General features: G+C 44.2%; 1 protein-coding gene across 1 annotated transcript in view; it reads left to right on the plus strand.

Annotated features, from left to right (window-relative positions):
- The first annotated feature begins 2,958 nt into the window (after positions 1–2,958).
- The window catches only part of PAFAH1B1 (platelet activating factor acetylhydrolase 1b regulatory subunit 1), a 65,355-nt gene continuing 50,127 nt past the window's right edge, over positions 2,959–18,186 (plus strand). The window contains exon 1 of the mRNA XM_066635901.1: positions 2,959–3,235. The gene's annotated coding sequence lies outside the window, so the exon portion shown is untranslated. The remainder of the gene's footprint in view (positions 3,236–18,186) is intronic.

An 18,186-nucleotide genomic window follows, 5' to 3' on the forward strand; every position in this document is an offset into this window, starting at 1 on the left:
CTTTTTATAGGCAAATTCGCTATCTGTGAGTGGTCTTTGGAAGGCTAGCTGAGGGTTGCTCTGGGGCTGGGGCAAGCCAATAGAAGGAGACAAGAAACAGGCCTTGCTGAGGGAGAATCAGCATGGCTTCTGTAAGGGTAAGTCTTGCCTCACAAACCTTTTAGAATTCTTTGAAAAGGTCAACAGACATGCAGGAGAACCCGTGGACATTATATATCTGGACTTTCAGAAGGCGTTCGACACGGTCCCTCACCACAGGCTACTGAAAAAACTCCACAGTCAGGGAATTAGGGGGCAGGTCCTCTCCTGGACTGAGACCTGGTTGAAGACCAGGAAACAGAGAGTGGGTGTCAATGGGCAATTTTCACAATGGAGAGAGGTGAAAAGTGGTGTGCCCCAAGGATCTATCCTGGGACCAGTGCTTTCACCCTCTTCATAAATGACCTGGAGACAGGGGTGAGCAGTGAGGTGGCAAAGTTTGCTGACGACACCAAACTTTTCCGAGTGGTGAAGACCAGATGTGATTGTGAGGAGCTCCAGAAGGATCTCTCCAAACTGGCAGAATGGGCAGCAAAATGGCAGATGCGTTTCAATGTAAGTAAGTGTAAAGTCATGCACATTGGGGCGAAAAATCAAAACTTCACATATAGGCTGATGGGTTCTGAGCTGTCTGTGACAGATTAGGAGAGAGATCTTGGGGTGGTGGTGGACAGGTCGATGAAAGCGTCGACCCAATGTGCGGCGGCAGTAAAGAAGGCCAATTCTATGCTTGGGATCATTAGAAAAGGTATTGAGAACAAAACGGCTAATATTATAATACCGTTGTACAAATCAATGGTAAGGCCACACCTGGAGTACTGTGTCCAGTTCTGGTCGCCACATCTCAAAAAGGACATAGCGAAATGGAGAAGGTGCAAAAGAGAGCGACTAAGATGATTACTGGGCTGGGGCACCTTCCTTATGAGGAAAGGCTACAGTGTTTGGGCCTCTTCAGCCTAGAAAAGAGGCGCCTGAGGGAGGACATGATTGAGACATACAAAATTATGCATGGGAAGGATAAAGTGGATAGAGAGATGCTCTTTACACTCTCACATAACACCAGAACCAGGGGACATCCACTAAAATTGAGTGTTGGGAGGGTTAGGACAGACAAAAGAAAATATTTCTTTACTCAGCGTGTGGTTGGTCTGTGGAACTCCTTGCCACAGGATGTGGTGATGGCATCTGGCCTGGATGCCTTTAAAAGGGGATTGGACAAGTTTCTGGAGGAAAAATCCATTATGGGTTACAAGCCATGATGTGTATGTGCAACCTCCTGATTTTAGAAATGGGATATGTCAGAATGCCAATGCAAGTTGAGGGCACCAGGATGCAGGTCTCTTGTTAACTGGTGTGCTCCCTGGGGCATTTGGTGGGCCACAGTGAGATACAGGAAGATGGACTAGATAGGCCTATGGCCTGATCCAGTGGGGCTGTTGTTATGTTCTTAGGAGGAGGACAGATGAGGTTGAGGGATACCAGCATGGAGGAGGAAGCATCAGATGTTGGAGATGCTTATGAACTGTAGTGGTTGCATGTACCCATTGTGCTTGTAACCTGTGATGGAATTTTCCTCCAGAAATCTGTCCAGCCAGCCCCCTTTGTCCAAGGGCATCTAACTCAGACGCCATCACCACATCCAGTGGCAAGGAGTTCCACAGACCAATTACATGCTGGGTGAAGAAATGTTTTCTTTTGTCTGCCCTAACTCTCCAAATGGTCAATTTCAGTGGATGTCCCCTGGTTCTGGTTTATAACTGGGAGACAAACTATAACTGGACAATGGATGCCTTCACTGCATCCTGTGGCAAGGAGTTCCACAGTCTCATGACATGCTGAGTAAAAAATATTTTCTTTTGCCTGTCCTAACTCTCCCAACACTCAATTTCAGTGGCTGTCCCTTGGTTCTGGTCTTGTGTGAGGGAAAAGAACACCCTTCTAACCTCTGTATCTATCACATCAAGTGGCAAGCAGTTTCAAACACTCAATTTCAGTGACTGTCTCTTGGTTCTGGTGTTGTGTGAGAGGGAAGAAAATGTCCTTCTGTTCACTGTATCCATCACAACATCCAGTGGCAAGGAGTTCCACAGACACTCATTTCTGTGGCTGATGCGGTGTCATGTGAGAAGAAGGACATTCTTCTATCCACTGTACCCATCACCACATTCAGTGGTAAGGAGTTCCATAAACTCCATTTTAGTGGCTGTCCCCTGGTTCTGGTGTCATGTGAGAGGGAGAAGAGCATCTCTCTGTGTGCTGTATCCATTACCACATCCAGTGGCGAGAGGTTCTACAGACTCCATTTTAGTGGCTGTCCCCTGGTGCTGGTGTGATGCAAAAGGGAGAAGAACATCACTCTTCTGCTGTATCCATCACTACATCCAGTGGTAAGGAGTCCCACAGTCTCAATTTCAGTGGCTGTCCCTTGGTTCTGGTGTTGTGTGAAAGGGAAGAAAATGTCCTTCTATCCACTGTATCCATCACCACATCCAGTGACAAGGAGTTCCACAGACACTCAATTTCTGTGGCTGGTGCTGGCGTGATGTGAGAAAGGCATTCCTCTGTCCATTGTATGCACCACCACATCTAGTGGCAAGGAGTTCCCCATTTCAGTGGCTGCCCCCTTGTGTGGGTGTGGAGCGAGAGGACGCCTCTGGCCCCCCCCCCCCGTGACAGGCAGAGCTGCTGAAGGCCAAACTGCCAGGAGAACCAAAGAGCGGCCGCGGTGCATGCCGGGAGCGCGGCTCCCCGACGGCTGCTGAAGCGCTACCTCCACTCAGGCTGCCGCGGTGCACGCCGGGAGCCCGTGCTCCCCAACGGCCGCAGTCGCTGCGAGGCGACCGCGGTGCATGCCGGGAGTGGTCGCGCTCCCGCCTCCCCAAGATGGACTCCGGGCGGCCGTCCCCTCCCACCGCCGCACATGCGCAGTGCCGGCGGCGGGGCCGAGCCTGCTCCCTCCCTTGCTCCCTCCCTCCTTCCTTCCTGGCGGCCGGGCGCCACTGACAAGACCGGGCGGGCGCCGCTGGGGGACAAGCACCGGCTTCGGGGACGCAGCGCCGCCGCCGCCCGCCGCAGCTCCCTCCCAGACCGGCCACAGGAGGGGCGCCTGAGCCGTCCCCGGCGGCGCCGCCACCGCCTCCCGCCCGGAGCCGGAGCCTCAGACGCGCCGGGGAAGGGCGCGGCCGCCGCGGCCCAGGTGAGGGCGGGCGGGCCGGGTTGCTGGGGCCGCGCAGGGTGGGGGCGCCTGCTGCGGCGCTGAAGGGAGGCCGCCGCTCCTGCGCCGCCACCGCCGCCTCCCTCAGCGCCGTTCGGCTCGCTCTCAAAATGGCCGCCGCGCCGTTGATGCTGAGGGAGGGAGGCGCCCCTCCCCCTCTGCATCAGGGGAGGGGGAGGTGGGGGCTCTCCCCCCACTGCTGCACCGCACTCCAGTCCTGGGGGGGGAGGAAGGAGCCTCTCCTCCCTCCTCTGCATCATGGTGTGGGGGGTGTCTCTTCCCCCCCACTGCTGCACCACACTCCAGTCCTGGGGGGAGGAAGGCGTCCCCCCTCCCCATCATGGTGGAGTGGTGTGTGGGGGTGTCTCCTCCTCCCCACAGCTACACCCCACACTTCAATCTTGGGGGGCAGAGAGGAAGGAACCCCCTCCACATCGTGGAGGAGGGTTGTGTGTGTTTGTGTGTGTGGGGGGTGTCTCTTCCCCACAACTACACCCCACAATTCAATTGTGGGGGGGCAGAGAGGAAGGAGCCCCCCTCTACATCATGGAGGAGGGTTATGTGTGTTTTGTGTGTGTGTGTGGGAGGGGTGAGGGTGTCTCCCCCTCACCCCACAGCTACACTACACACTTCAATCCTGGGGGGTAGAGGAAGGAGCTTCCTCCCTTCACATCATGGAGGAGGAGTGTGTATGGGGGGATGGTGGTGTCTCCTTCCCCCACCCCAGTCCTGGGAGGAAGGAGTCTCCCTCTCTGCATCATGGGGGAGGGGTGTGTGTGGGGCTGGAGTAAGGTCTTCTTCCCCCCCCCCACAGCTACACCACACGCTTCAGTCCTGGGGGCAGGGAGGAAGGAGCCTCCCCCCTCTGCATCATGGGTATGGTTGGGGTGGGGGTGTCTCCTCTCCCCCCCCCACATCTATACCTAGGCTTTCTATACCTAGGCTTACCAGATACAAAGGGAGACAGACAGAGTGCCTCTACCTTCAGCCACAGAAGAGGGGAATTTGGGCAGGCACAGCTGCTCAACTTGGAAGAGTTAAAAAAAAAACAACTACCCCTTTTGTATCTGGTAAGTCTAGGTATAGAAATGTGAATAGATAATACCCAGGATTGGATTGTGTGGTTTAGGGGTGTGGGGAGGAGGGAGACATCCCCACCCTCTCTGGTAACAGTCTATATATGGGTAGGGAAGGTACCAGAGGATCTGTCTCTTATCTGCTTGCCTATTAGGTATCATGTGTGTAGACATTGCTATCTAAGCATTCAAACATGGGAAAGGTGTTGGTCTACATAAGGTGGGTAGATTCCTGTCTTATCTGTCTGGATAGGGCAGGTACGTAATTGATGTAAGTATCTACGTACATCAATTACCCTCTTTTTTGTGTTTCTGGATTAAAGTGAGGGATCAGATAGCAGCACCTTACTTAGTTTCTTTTGAGGTTAATATACAATTTATATTACAATTAATATACATTTATATGCAGGAAGATATAGTTGAGGTTTTCATATACAATTAAATTAGACCCACTCGTGCTCACTCAGTCACTCCTTGTTTTTCCACTGTATGGCGTTTTGCCTTTTCTGTTGTGTTTTTTCTTCTCATCCTTGGGTGACTAGGCAAGAAAATGTGGTGGGGGAAGGCTGCTGGAGAGGCTCCTTCCTCCCTTTCCCATCCACTCTTCTTTTCAGCATCCTCTCCCAGCACATCTTTCCCTTGCCATCTCATCTTTCCCCCCACAATCAACCCCAAGCCTCTCTCCAGCCTTTATCATCTGTGGGGATGGGATATACTGACCTCTTTTCGCTCCCTCCTCCATCAGTTATTGAAGTGCCTTTTCCACCTGTGCCCTTTTTAAATAGGGGCAGTAGGGTTGGCCCATGTCTCTCCTCTGGTAAGTGATCCTTCCTTAGCCTCTTAAGTGGATGTGAATGGGCCTTCTCTCTTTCTCCCTAGCCCTTCCAATGGGTGTAAAGAATCCTTACTATGATGGGGTGCCAATTCCTTCTAGTATCCCTCAGATTCTCTCACTGTAGGTAAGACAGTAATCTCTAATCTCCCCTTCCCCATTAGTGGCCTTGGTTGATTTTCGATGGGGAAATGCCTTATGCCTCTCTGTGTTAATGTACCACCTACTCACTGAATTCTCAGCATCTCTTTTCCCTGCTGTCCAGATGGCGATGATGCATTGTTTTTCAATTCTGCCATAGTATCCCCACACCATAACCCTGCTTTACTGCATTTTTCCTCCTCCCTAGCACCTTGTCTCCTTAAATGTTTCAGATGTTTTACTTGATGAGTAACTTTGGTGTTCTACCTCTCTGCTCTTTCTCCCTCACCCTCTTTTTTTGAACCAATTTGTTAGTACCCCTTGCTTCTCACCCCCCCCAGCCCCGTCTCTCTGCATCCTTATTCCTTGCTTTTTCATTTTTTTCTCCTACTGCATTTGCTTTGTCATGCCGAACACCTCATCTTACTTACTGCCTTGCTCTAGGCCTTTCGCTCTCTGAGACCAGCTCTCACTGTCTCAGCCTTTCTGTCTTAATTTCTGGCCTACAATACATATATGCAGCAAGTGCTTGTCATCCTGTTAAGTGCAACCCACCATAAATTTAAGTCTGTTGCCCCAAGTCGGTGTCCTTATTCTGTGCCTAGATTCCTCCTTTCCCAGTCCCTCCTTCTTGAACCTGGTCTCTTAAACCTAATTGTCCATAATCCACTTTATTTTCTGAAATTGCATCCATCCTTGCAGTTTCTCTCATCTTCCACTCCCAGTGCTTCAGCTATGTACTTGGCCAGCTCAGAATTTCCTCTTGCCTCCCTAGTTCCCATCTCTGCACAGGCTGTTGACTTTTCTGTCCAAAATTTCTGTAAGCCTTGTCTTGTTGCCCACAGCCCTGGTAGCTTATTTTTAACATTTTTTTCCTCCATATTTATTACTGTCACCCTTCCTCGACCATTTTTCTTCCCCCATGTGTGTTGGTCTGGTGGCTTAGCAAGGAATGAGAATGAAAGAGATTGTAGTAATGATGACCCTAACATATTCTCTTCTTCCTGTCCCCAATGGTGGGAGGGGAATGATTGTTGGCAGAGTGGCGTAGCTGTTTAAAATCAATGGGTGGTGGAAAGCTGAGTTTTAGGGTGTTGAAATGAGGCCTACGGCTTTCAAAATAAAGAGATGTTTGGGAGCACTAGTCTGGTCTTCTGTCAAGAGTCCTTTTTCCCACCCATCTCCCTGCAGTGACTAAGAGAAGCATTGATAGCATGTGGCTCAGGCCTTCAAAATGAGCTGCAGCGCAAAAATGGGAGGAAGGCGGCTGTTTAGTGGAAGGTGAAGGGTAGGGAGATCAGATTCCACATGTTGGGAGTTAGCACTTATTGCTACCAGCTCAGAGATAAGGATAAAATTTTTTTCTCTGTTAAGCAGTTTGGGGAGACTTGGGATGGAGAAAGAAAGTGTGATGCTAGAGCAGGGATTCTTTATTGGGGGGTATCCATGCCCCTTGGGGGTATGAGACTCAATTTCTGAACAATTAATTTAATAACACTTTTGACCTATCACCGTTATCGATATGGATTGAGCTGTTCTGTTCCTAGCTATCCATATGTAAACTCAGCTATTTATACCTTTTGAAGTCATTCTGGTACCTCTCAGGACGGTGGTGATGATTATTTCGATAGTCTGGCAAAAGGGATATGAGGCTGTATTGCGCAATTCATTGAGGGTCTTTAACCATAACAATGTTAAGACACCCGTGCTAGAGAATGCTGGTGGTAAAGAAATCCCTCTCCACTCTCTGTTAAGGTGCTTGTTCAGAATGCAGTCTTTGATTGTAATCTTTTAGTGTGTGGATGGAACCTTTTTTTCTTGACCTCTGAAGAAGTTTGGGGCGGGGGTAGGGGGGTAGTGGCTCTATTGCTTTTATGAGAGATGGTAGAGAGTACGGTGGGGGTGATGCTGCACTTGGGCAGCCATTGATACCAATAGTGCCCGCCCCCTCCCTGCTGCCTTGTAGCATTTGTTTAAAAAAAAAAAACTCTGTCCTGATAGTGCTGCAGTAGGGCTTGGTTGTTGCAGGTCAGATTATTTTGCAATGAATTTCTTGGTCACTGAGAGACTGTTGAAGCTATATCAATATCCCTGTCCCCCCATAGTGATATATTCAGACACAATAACCTGTTTGCATATTTCATTTTTTGTTTTCCTGTAATTCTTTAACGTCTTGCTACAATGCAAATGTCTTTTATATAGGCGACACTAAAGGGGGGAGGGGAAAACGAATGATTTGTATTTCCAGAAAATTATTAAATGACTGCACTGTTGGCTGTCAAATGGGGGTGGGGAGGGAAGAGGCTTAAAAAAATACCCACAGCTAAACCAAACCAATTTTTCAGTATATCGACAATGATTCTGAATGCCCTGAAAACAAATTAAGATTGTGAACAAAGAAAACACTTCTAACAAAAGCTTTTGCCACGGATACCTAGTTTTGTCAGGGATGGTTTTTTGTGTACTCCTTGGATTGAATCCTGTTTACGGAGGGTGCATGTAGCCATTGAGCAGAGCAGAGTGGAAACTGGGTGGAGTAAGGCAGAAGCTGTGAAACGGCTAGATTACCCTTTTCATAGCATTTCCCCCCCCCCCCTTTTCGCTTGTGTTTTTGCTGGGGTGGAGGGAATAGTAATCACAGTAACAATGAAGTCAGTTCTTTAGGGAGGAGTCTAGTGGTGAAGAAATCAAGCGAATGTAGTATTCTGTGTTTGTTCTTTTTCCCCTGCAGGATAGATCTTGATTTGTCTAGCAGTAAAGTGACCAGTCACTGTTGCAAAGCAAGGATTTTTTTTGTCTGATTTTCTTTCTCGAAGATTGATGTAGATTTTCACTTGTCAATCTTATTTTGAGTAAATCAAATCTAGAAATGACACTGAAAGATGTTTGCAAAAATAAGTCATGTTTAATTTTTTGTTATGAATTAATTCCTTCATTTATTCATACAGCTTGTAGGTAGGTTTCTAGAACTGCAGAGTGTTAACCCTATGTTTTCTCCTGCCCTTTCTCCACCCCATGTGTTCAAATTCAGCATGGTTATTCAGTGGTGTGATAACATTTTTTAAGTGATGTAAAATATTTTATTATAGTGTTTGCAAATGATCTGTCACAGATTTAAAGAGAACAGATAAATGCAGGACAAAGGATATGGGAAATACTTTGATGGTAAACATGTGATGATCCCTTAGTCTCATTAAATGAAGGATGGCAATGCTGTCATTGAAATTCAATCTTTGCCATGGTAAATCCAATTCTTAACAAGGGTGAAAAATACATGGAATCTATCAGACAAAGCACAATCATTTGATTCTTATCAGTGTAGGGTGTGAACTGCTCTGTGTTTAATTTGTAGGATTTCTGTTAAAGCATGACTACAGTGCTTGCTTGAACAGTCTGCTTGATGTGTATCTTGCATTTCTTCAAACCAAGGAAGGCTTAGTTGTTTACTAGAATCCTACAAGAAGACGCCAGAACTCTAAATCTGCCAACCACAATGACCTTGAGATTTGGATTGACCTGAATGTTTTTGCTTGACCCAGGAAGAAAATGTAAATCATAGAAGCTAATAGAATCATACAACCATTCAGAAAAGTCTTCCATCTCCATATCTGACATATAGTTTTCTTTACTCCAGCTGATACTCTTCAGGTGGTTTTCTTCTTGGACTCCTTATTTTCTGTCTGCTGTACCATCAATGTTTACTTAAGCACACGCCTTATTTACCTTCTCTACCCATCCCCAAGATGTATTGGCTAATGTTTTCTTCTTTAGTTGACTATATGCCTATATGTTTTTCTGTTTGGTTTCACAGTCTTGATTATGGCCTTGTTGAAGAACATATTTAACTGGCCTTCTTCTGAAATTCATAGCAAGGTGCTTTCTAACACAAGCTCAAGTATGTGAATGTTGTGTTTTTACTATAATCCAGGTATCTTATCTTACTGTATATTGTGACTCAACATGAAGGTGCTTTTTGTGAGTTTATATCTTCCACCTTGATTTTGCTTAAAAGTAGTTCCTCTGTATGCCAGTGTCTTACTATAGGCTGAGAAGGTCTACTTAAAACCACATAATCCAGATTAGTTGTATTAATGACCTTTTACGGAACTGTAGCATTTCTATTGAGGGTGTTAGAAAGGTGGACCCTTTTGAGGTATAGTTATGTATGTTATAATCCATGATTGTGTTCTGCATTTCAACAAGACATAAAGGCTTTGGAGCAAAGGATTCTAGTCTTGGCCACATGTGCTCCTGTTCCATAGAATTACTGTTAACTTTAACAGTGAAAATAAGGGTTTCTGTAATGTTGAGCCTTAAGAACATAAGAAGAGCCCTGATGGATCAGGCTGAGGGCCTATCTAGTCCACCTTTCCTGTATCTCATAGTGACCCACCATACATCTCTGGGAGTATATAGGACAGCAAGGTACTTCTATCCTGTTGTTGTTCCCTTACATCTGGTATTCAGAAAGAGGCTACTTCTAAAACATGGATATGTTTCCAGGTTCACTGTGCACTGACAGGTTTTATTCTTAGCAATTCCCAATCTTTCCACCCTGAAGCCAACCTCAGTTGGCCGATTCTCTTGGCTGTGCTGGGTAAGGCCCCAGAGACCTCCTTGGGTTATAGCGACCCACTCTGTAGGCCTCAGAATGGCCTGCAGAAGCCTCTGAAAGTGAATTCTGGTTTTTGGAGGCAAACCTGAAGTTGCCTTATGAAACCTGGCAGTAGCTTTTGGAGGCTTCTGAAGGTCTGCAGAATGGGTCACTGGCCCAGCACAGCCCAGAAGAGGCCTCTGGAGAATTTGTGTACCTCTGAACTGGCTCTGATTTGGAGCCAAAAGGAAGTAGGGTTGGGTGGGAGGGAGCCCAGGTTGCGACCCACTTGGCATGGTCTCACGACCCACCCTTTGGGAAACCCTGGTCTAATCTTTGGTAAGATTGCAGCCACGTGCAGGCATACATTCAAATCCAATTGACTAGACATACTTCTGAATAAACATGCATTGGATTGGGCTGTAAGTGCCCTGACTTTTCAAAAAACAAAGGCTGGTACTCAGCAAAATGATTTCTCCATGAGATGAAAAGTAAATCTTTGTGCTGCTTGGGGTGACTGTACTGTTCTGCAATTTCCATTCACTTCCTTGTAAATTGTAGTTTAATAGCAGTATATAATACTTCATTCTGTCAATGTCGTAAGATCATACTGGGAAACTGGAAACCAGGTCACTATTTTTTAAGTTTATCTTTCTGACTCCTGTTGTCTTCCCCTGTTACTCTTCTTGGAACAGTTACTGTCTTGGCTTTACTCTAGCTTTTGTATTGTGTTTTAATAGGGTAAAGATACTATTTAGTTCACCTACCTAGAACCGTGTAAGTAGGATTTAGATGCATGATTGTTTGAAATTCTTGCAGAACTTGCATGCTACTGTATTTAAATACAAGCCTGAATTTAAATGAGAAAATATTTTGTATTTCTTCATTTAAATGCAGGCTTGTAAAATTGCTCCTTTTTTGTATGGCTGTATGCATGTGATTTTTATTTTATTGCTGTGGGGTACTATCATATGTACATGTTCTCTCTTCATGGCCCATGACTTGGAACCCAACTGGCACATGAATCTTCTATTTGCCTCTGCTTAAAAGTGGATAATCTCTCAATGGATGTAATTGAAAAAATGGTTTCTTACTTCAAATGCCTTGGGTTTCTTGAGATGTTTAGAAACTTGTTTCTTATACTGCTTGGGACCTAGACATTTTAGAGCATCCTTCCCTTTTTTAATCTGCTGACCTCTCAGAGCACATTGTATGCCGTTGTAGTGGTTAGCATTGCACTTAGGCTAGGGAGACCCATGCTCAAATTCTTCTTCAGCCATAATGTTTTCTGGATTGTTTAAGGTTAAGAGTGAATGACTGACCTCAAAGGTGGTTGTGATGGTGGTTGGCATAAAATAATGTGGCTGGGCAACCCAATCCTAAAGGTGATGCTGCCATTGGGTGCAGTGGCACCAAAGTGGCTACCGCTGCATCCTGCGGCAGCTACTAGAGGCCTTCTGAGGGCTCCATTGCCCCAACCCCCGCAATGGGCTTTTCAAGTCTGTGCTGGCTACTTTGCCAACGCAGAGTTGAGAGACTCTGTGTTGGGCCTTCTGCCCCAATAAGGAATTCAGGATCCAGCGAAGCAGAGCTCCTCTGGTCCTGTCCCCGTCTGCCCTGCCCTCCCCTCCCCTCCCCTGATATCAGTTACACCTGGCTGGACCTCTGAGTGGTGCTGAGGCACAGTGCCAGTGGGCCTCTTCTCCAGGTGCTGCAGACATGCCTTATGGCAGTGATTTTTCAACCTTTTCATCTCATGGCACACTGACGAGACACTAAAATTGTCAAGGCACATTATCATTTTTTTGACAATTGACAAGGCACACCCCACTGACAGTAGTGATTCACGTCTCCCAGAAGCCCTACTAACAAATATTTCCACAAATTCCTATGGCACACCTGTAGACTGTCCGCAGCATACCAGTGTGCCGCAGCACAGTGGTTGAAAATGGTGGCTTATGGCAACACCTAACCTGTACCGCCTGTGCTAAAGAGCTCAGGATTGGATGGACCAACCATATATGAGGACAAGAGGTATGAATTCTAGTTTTATTAACGTGCTATAATCTGGGCTGGGCAAGCATTGCGGGCTTGTGTATAGTGTTTGCTCATTAAGGTAGGATTCTGGGTGAGATCGTGTGTGGCTCATGCTGTATCTAACCTTTGTCAATGGTCTCTTCTAATTTATGTAAGAGAAAATTAAAGACTTCCTAGGAGTTTAACAGATTTGGCTGATACTAGTAAGGCTGCTCACTGGCAGCATCTCCTTTTCAGAACAAATGCACAACTAGGAATTTGTTGTCCTTAACCAAGATTAGTCAATGAACACAGTAAATACTGTCCAAGTAGTAAATGTGTTTTGTATCTGGTTATTTAAAATGTTGGGTGGATTGACTTAACTCAGGTTGATGCTGAATTGGTTTGATTTTAAATCAAGCTTCCTATTTTGACTTTCATGTTTCCTGAATAAGCATGCATGCTGACTGATTCCTATACAATTAAAGCAAATTGATTTTCAATAAATAGAGCCTTGAATGCAGGGAAAAGCCTTTGGTTATATAGCCCATGTGTGTTTTGCACTCTATTTAGTTGGATAAAGTAGGTTTTTGTTTTGCACTCTTAAACATGCGGGATCCTGAAGCAAGATCACTTACTTGAAGGCTAAGGCTACAATCTTGTATTTGGAACAAGTGGGTTTTATTTCTTAGTAAAAATGCATTGCGTTAGACAAGAAGCGTTTAGAACTAAATAAAATGGTGTTTTGCGTATGAGGTGGAAAGTACACATTCATGTTTGGTAGTCATAAGTACTCATCATTTGAGAACTGAATACTTTGCAGAGCTAATATAGTTGGTGAGTATAGGGACACAGATCCATCCATCCATAATTGGTGTGCAATTCTGGTGAGAGAGGATGGATCTTTGTGCAAATGATGCCTTACTAGTCTCTGGGTCCAGTGAGAAGCCCATAATAAACACAATACATTACTAATTATAAGTCACTTCTAATGCTTAGAGCTTTAAGGTTTTTCTTTACGTAGAAAAGTAGTCTTTGAGTCTGTTTGATAGGTCATAATTTAGTTTTAAGATGCATGGACTTTAATATGTTTGTGTTGAATTCAGACATCTTTTGAACTAGGTTGTCGCTTTTTAAAAATAAGCAGTGTAATTTTTTTAGAAAATTGAATGTGAATTTTGCCACAATCTGAAACCTTGGTTTCCCTATGCACGGTTCATCAAATGCATCAATTTGACAACTTAAATAGAATTTTTCCCCCTAACCTTTTTCTTAAGTTTTTATTATGGTCCTAAAGCAGAAGTTCTACTTGTTGTATCAGTTCCAGGACTGCAAACTTGGTTCCCAACAAACTGCCATTAAAATTATATCATTAGTTTTCTTAAATTACTGTAGTGGTGTTGGGGGGGCAATTAAGGATATGGTGTTAAGCATATAATAAGCATGTCAGTGTATTGGATAAGTGGAAGACTTTGCTATCTGGGGCGTTGGACTCTTTCAGTGTTGGCTGATAACTCATTAGGATCATTTTAAATTAAGAGTTGTTTTGACAGTCCTAAAAGTTGGTGTATTCTCAGTTAAACAAACCGTGACTTATTTAAGCTTAGCTTGCCTGTCGATAGGTTTTCAGGGACAAAAGGCCTCACTCTGAACTCTGAAAGGCCTCACTCTGAACGAGCCACTAGGCCTCCAGGGTTCTATAAAGCAGTTGTTTCTGGAATGTCTAACTTTTCTTTTTGACATTTCGTAGAAATGTTGTCCTTCCTGCCTTGGATAATGCTTACTTCTTGTCAGCTGCGTGAAACATTCCTTACTTTCCATATTTCTGATTTGAAAAAAAGAATATTTCTTTAAAGAATCAGGCTAGTTTGTTTATTTGGCAGAGATTGGGTAACAATAGTTAATTCTCTTGATCAAGTGCTGAAATGGCTCTTGAAGGCATATCCGTTCTGTGAACTTAAGACAGAAATTACCAGCGCTTATTGATAACATTGATAGCTACTGATGGTGTGACTGTAGCAGAATTTTTCAACCTTTTAAAGTTCTTTTAAGTACCGCTGCTTCCAGGAGTGGATTTTGTGTATGGGAGTAGGCAGTTCACCATGTAGTCATTCTTGTGACAAGGGAGAGACATATGTAGTCATAGTGCTTTCCTAGTCTCTCATCTCTCTTCAATGCTGCATCCTCTTCTCTCCACCTGCACTTCTTTTGGAAGAGGATGGTCTGGGCTGTCACAGATTACACCTTGGTACCAGGTAGAGTAGTGCCTCCACAGTCCCTGTGGCAGCAGCAATACTTAACATGCATATAGAACAATCTACAAGGCCATTTCCATATTGAGAAGTATCATAAGTGCTGGCCTTGGATGTAAGTGCTGACTTACATATGTAAGTGATGTAAGTGCAGACTATAGTGCTGGCCTTGGATGTAAGAGATTTGGATTCACATCTCCATTGGATATGCTATTTGTTTGGTGGCCATAGTTAAGTAGGTTACTGGCTCAATTCAACGGTTGTGCCAAACCATGGTTAAGGAAGGTTAACCATTGATTAGTGTGATGGCAAACCATGATTTGTACTTGGATTTCAAACCATAGTTTGTATGAACACTAAGGTTTGGCATGATGTCTTTACTGCCAAATCATAACTGAAATTATTGCTCTTCCTCCAGAGTTGCTTCGTCATAGCAATGAAAGTTAACTTGGGAAGCTGAGCTCTGAATAAACAGAGGACAAAAGCAGAGAAGCAAGTTTAAACTGTTCTTGCTTGATTTATATAGACCACAAATTGAGTAATAACCTGTTGGCCTCATCTACCTCACATTCTGATAGGGTTAGACTGCCTGAGCTTGGATGGTTCACATGTTTAAATCATGTGAATGGTAGTATAGTACAGACTTATCTTGCCCCAACCAAATCAGCTGATGAAATTCAGACCACTGTACCTCAAAGAGCTGCTGCACTGTGGGTGTTGCTAAGAAGCTTAAGATGCAATGTTGACTTCCTCCCTGTCTGAAAAATGAGAGGACATTCCCATGGTTTATATCCTCTGCAGCACACCTTGTGATGGCTAATTGTGTAGGAATGCGAGTACAGAGGATCTTGCTTCAGTGTAGGCTCCTTTCAACCTTAGAATCCTGTAATTGCATCCTGTGTTTCAGTGCATTTTAGGAGTTGTTGCTGGTTGGTCATTGAATTCCATGCCAGATGCTTGATCGGTCATTACTGGCCCAAGGGAAAGCTTTCCACACACACACACACACACACACACACACACACACACACACACACACACACACACAGGTGATATTGAATTGGGGGGAAGAGCTTTTTGTTGTTTTTGGAAAGGAATCAGATCTGAACCTGTTCTAGTTGCTGAAGTGGTCATTCTAAATTACAGGGAAGTGTACTGACTACTTTTCCATGAAAATGTTGATCTTTAGTATTCCTTCCCTGTTATTTCATGTCAGGTGAGAGCTACTGTCTCTACTTTCCAGTGATAGTGTGACACCATTCAGTATAGCTCAACTCAAGTGAAGATTAGTATTCTTTAATCTGTAATGAATAAAAGAGCTCTTTGGGGGGGGGGGAAGCAGATGCTTTGGGACAGAGATTGAAATGCTGTTCTCAAAAGGTGAGCTGTCGCCACATCTCAGATTTTAATCTGTGTATGATATTTTACTCTTGAGGTGCTCATTAACCATGAGTTGCCTGTTATTGAATAGAACAGATTTACAGTACCGACTAATGCAGTTACCCAAAATTAAGTCCCACTGTGTTCAAGAAGGCTTATTCCTAGCGAAGTGTGCATGGGATTTCAGCCTTGGTGAGCATGGTTTGTCTTTAAAAATATAGAAAAAAAATCACCATAAATCCCAAAGACTTATCCTGGGACAGAGAACTATTGTAACAGAGTGGCTGAGACTGAGCTGCTAATTCAAACTTTCCCTGGTCAAATTTCCTTTTGCCATGAATTCACTAGGTAGCTTTAGGCAAACCAATCTTCCCTCAGTACAGCCTCCCTAGATGTAATATGGGGTTAATAGAATCCTTACAACTTTATATGGCAACCAGCAAGTGTAGCACTCAACATGCTGTGCAAATGCTAAGTATGACTAATAAGTAAAATTCTTTCCATCAGCATTAACAGTGGTAATTATTCTTTCCAAAATATTGTTCAACAATTAATGTTAACAGTACAGCAAAGCCTGATGTTGATAGTCATAGGAAACTGCCTTGTCCTGAGCAAGTCCTTTGGTCCATCTAGCTCAATATTGTCAGCATTGATGAGCAGCATCTCTCTGTCTTGGCCACTTTTTTTCTGTCCTATCTGGAAGTGATGGTAATTGAATCTGGGATCTTCTGAGGGCAAAGCATGTGTTACACCACTGACTTATAGTCCTTCCCCAATACATGACCTAGTATCCTCAGATGAGGATTTTCTCACTGTTGACCCAGCTGCCATTGGGGAAAAAATGTCACAATAAACTACTCTTACTGCAGTTTATGCATATAACTATACTGGCTCTTAGTGGATTTTGCCTAGTGTCTCTTTCCGATAGCTGGCCTGTACCATCACTTTTCAACTACTGTAACTATAATAGTGCTATTTATTTATTAGATTTGTATTCTGCCTTTCTCCCCGAAGGGCACCCAAGGTGGCTACTAGAACTGTGGGAGCAAATTAAAAGCACAATTTGTGAGGAGCCATGGCCATGTTGAGCATTGAACTTCTCTAGCAGAGAGAAAACTTGTGGTAGTGCTACATTGCTTTGGTTAAGTTAAAGAAAGGTCGGTGGCGGCTGGGAAGAGAATCTTCTTAATTGTGTTGTCCCATTTGTGGAATACTCTCAAGTTGCTTTCTTTGTCTTCCCTGACTTTTTTTGTTTCAGGTGAAAACCCATTTTCCCAGGCTTCTACACTTTTGCTGAATTGTCTTGATGCTTTATTTACTGCTTTGAAAATTTGTTTGCATTTGGTTTGCATTGTGGGACTCTCTGGAAATAGTTATCTTGAAGGAGAGCATTTCAGTTTAATTATAAGGTTATTAATGAAGCTTACTTTATTTGAATATCATCTTGAAATATGACTGAGAAAACCCCACTTGTGGTTGTAGGCTCTCTTGCCTTAGTTCAGTGGTGTCCAAAGTTTTTTGACTGGTGGCTCTCTTGACCTACTGGACCACTGGCTGCAGCTCCCCATTAGGGCTACTGTACATTGTGTAGTGTGGTGGGTTTTTTATGAGGATTCCGCTGTTCCTCTGGGAGCCACTGCTCACAGTTTGGGAACCATTACCTTAGTTTGATTCTTGTGAGGACCACCAGGAAAGCAAACAGAATTGGGCTAGAAGCAGCATTCCTTTTCAGATATGTTCAATAAGAGATATGAAGAATTGAGGGTGTGGGTAAAGAGAACATTGCCTTCCTATGAAAGATATGAAATTGTAGATTGCTTAGATAAGAGTTGTAGAGTATCTCTGATTTGGGGTGTCTCTTGACTTTTGGCCAAGCTACATGAAGTTTATCAATAACTTTCAACACCTTGTTCTTCTTAGTGCCTTAAAATGTATCTTAAAATGTCCCTCCCGACTTACCACATGACCTTCAAGCTGATGGATTTCTCCATTCTGTTATGCTTCATAGAACTGTACCCAGATGATTGTAGCTCAGATATAGGGAAGGGGATTTGCAAGTTCTAAAGAGCTAACTAGATGTAAAAATACATCATGGATTGTTGAGTTATGTGTCTGCTTCTCCTATGGTGCTTCAAGGTAGAGGTTACTCTGGAAGTGTTACGTCTGCTGTAAGATTTGTCCTCTGTTGCTGTTTAATGCATACCTGGCTGTGGCAACTAAATCTGAAGTGGTTGCAAGCATCCCAGTGAAAAGAGGAATATTTTCCTATCCTTGCAATAAATAATTGGATTGTGCCCTTTTCAAAGCAGCATTCTCTTTTTATTTTTTAAAGTCCTGTGGGATCTGTGATATTTCTTAGCATGGTTAGGAGAGCCATAGGAAGATGGGACTGGTAAAGTAGCTGTAGAACTACAGAAAGATTGTGCAAAATTTAAATAGCAGTTCTCTTAAGCCTTTGTTAGAGAACTAAAAATTAAATTTGTTGCCCATGACTTACAACTTGGACATCTTCTATTTTAAAAGTTTGAGTTTTATGTCTTGTGGTGACCCTTAATATCTTACTGCAGCTAATGCCCTGGTGTACTGTGCAGATCTCACAGAAGAATTGTAAATAGCTTCTTTTTAATCAAATGGGCATCAAC

The sequence above is a fragment of the Tiliqua scincoides genome, chromosome 8, assembly GCF_035046505.1.
Source record: "Tiliqua scincoides isolate rTilSci1 chromosome 8, rTilSci1.hap2, whole genome shotgun sequence".
Classification (NCBI taxonomy): Eukaryota; Metazoa; Chordata; class Lepidosauria; order Squamata; family Scincidae; genus Tiliqua; species Tiliqua scincoides.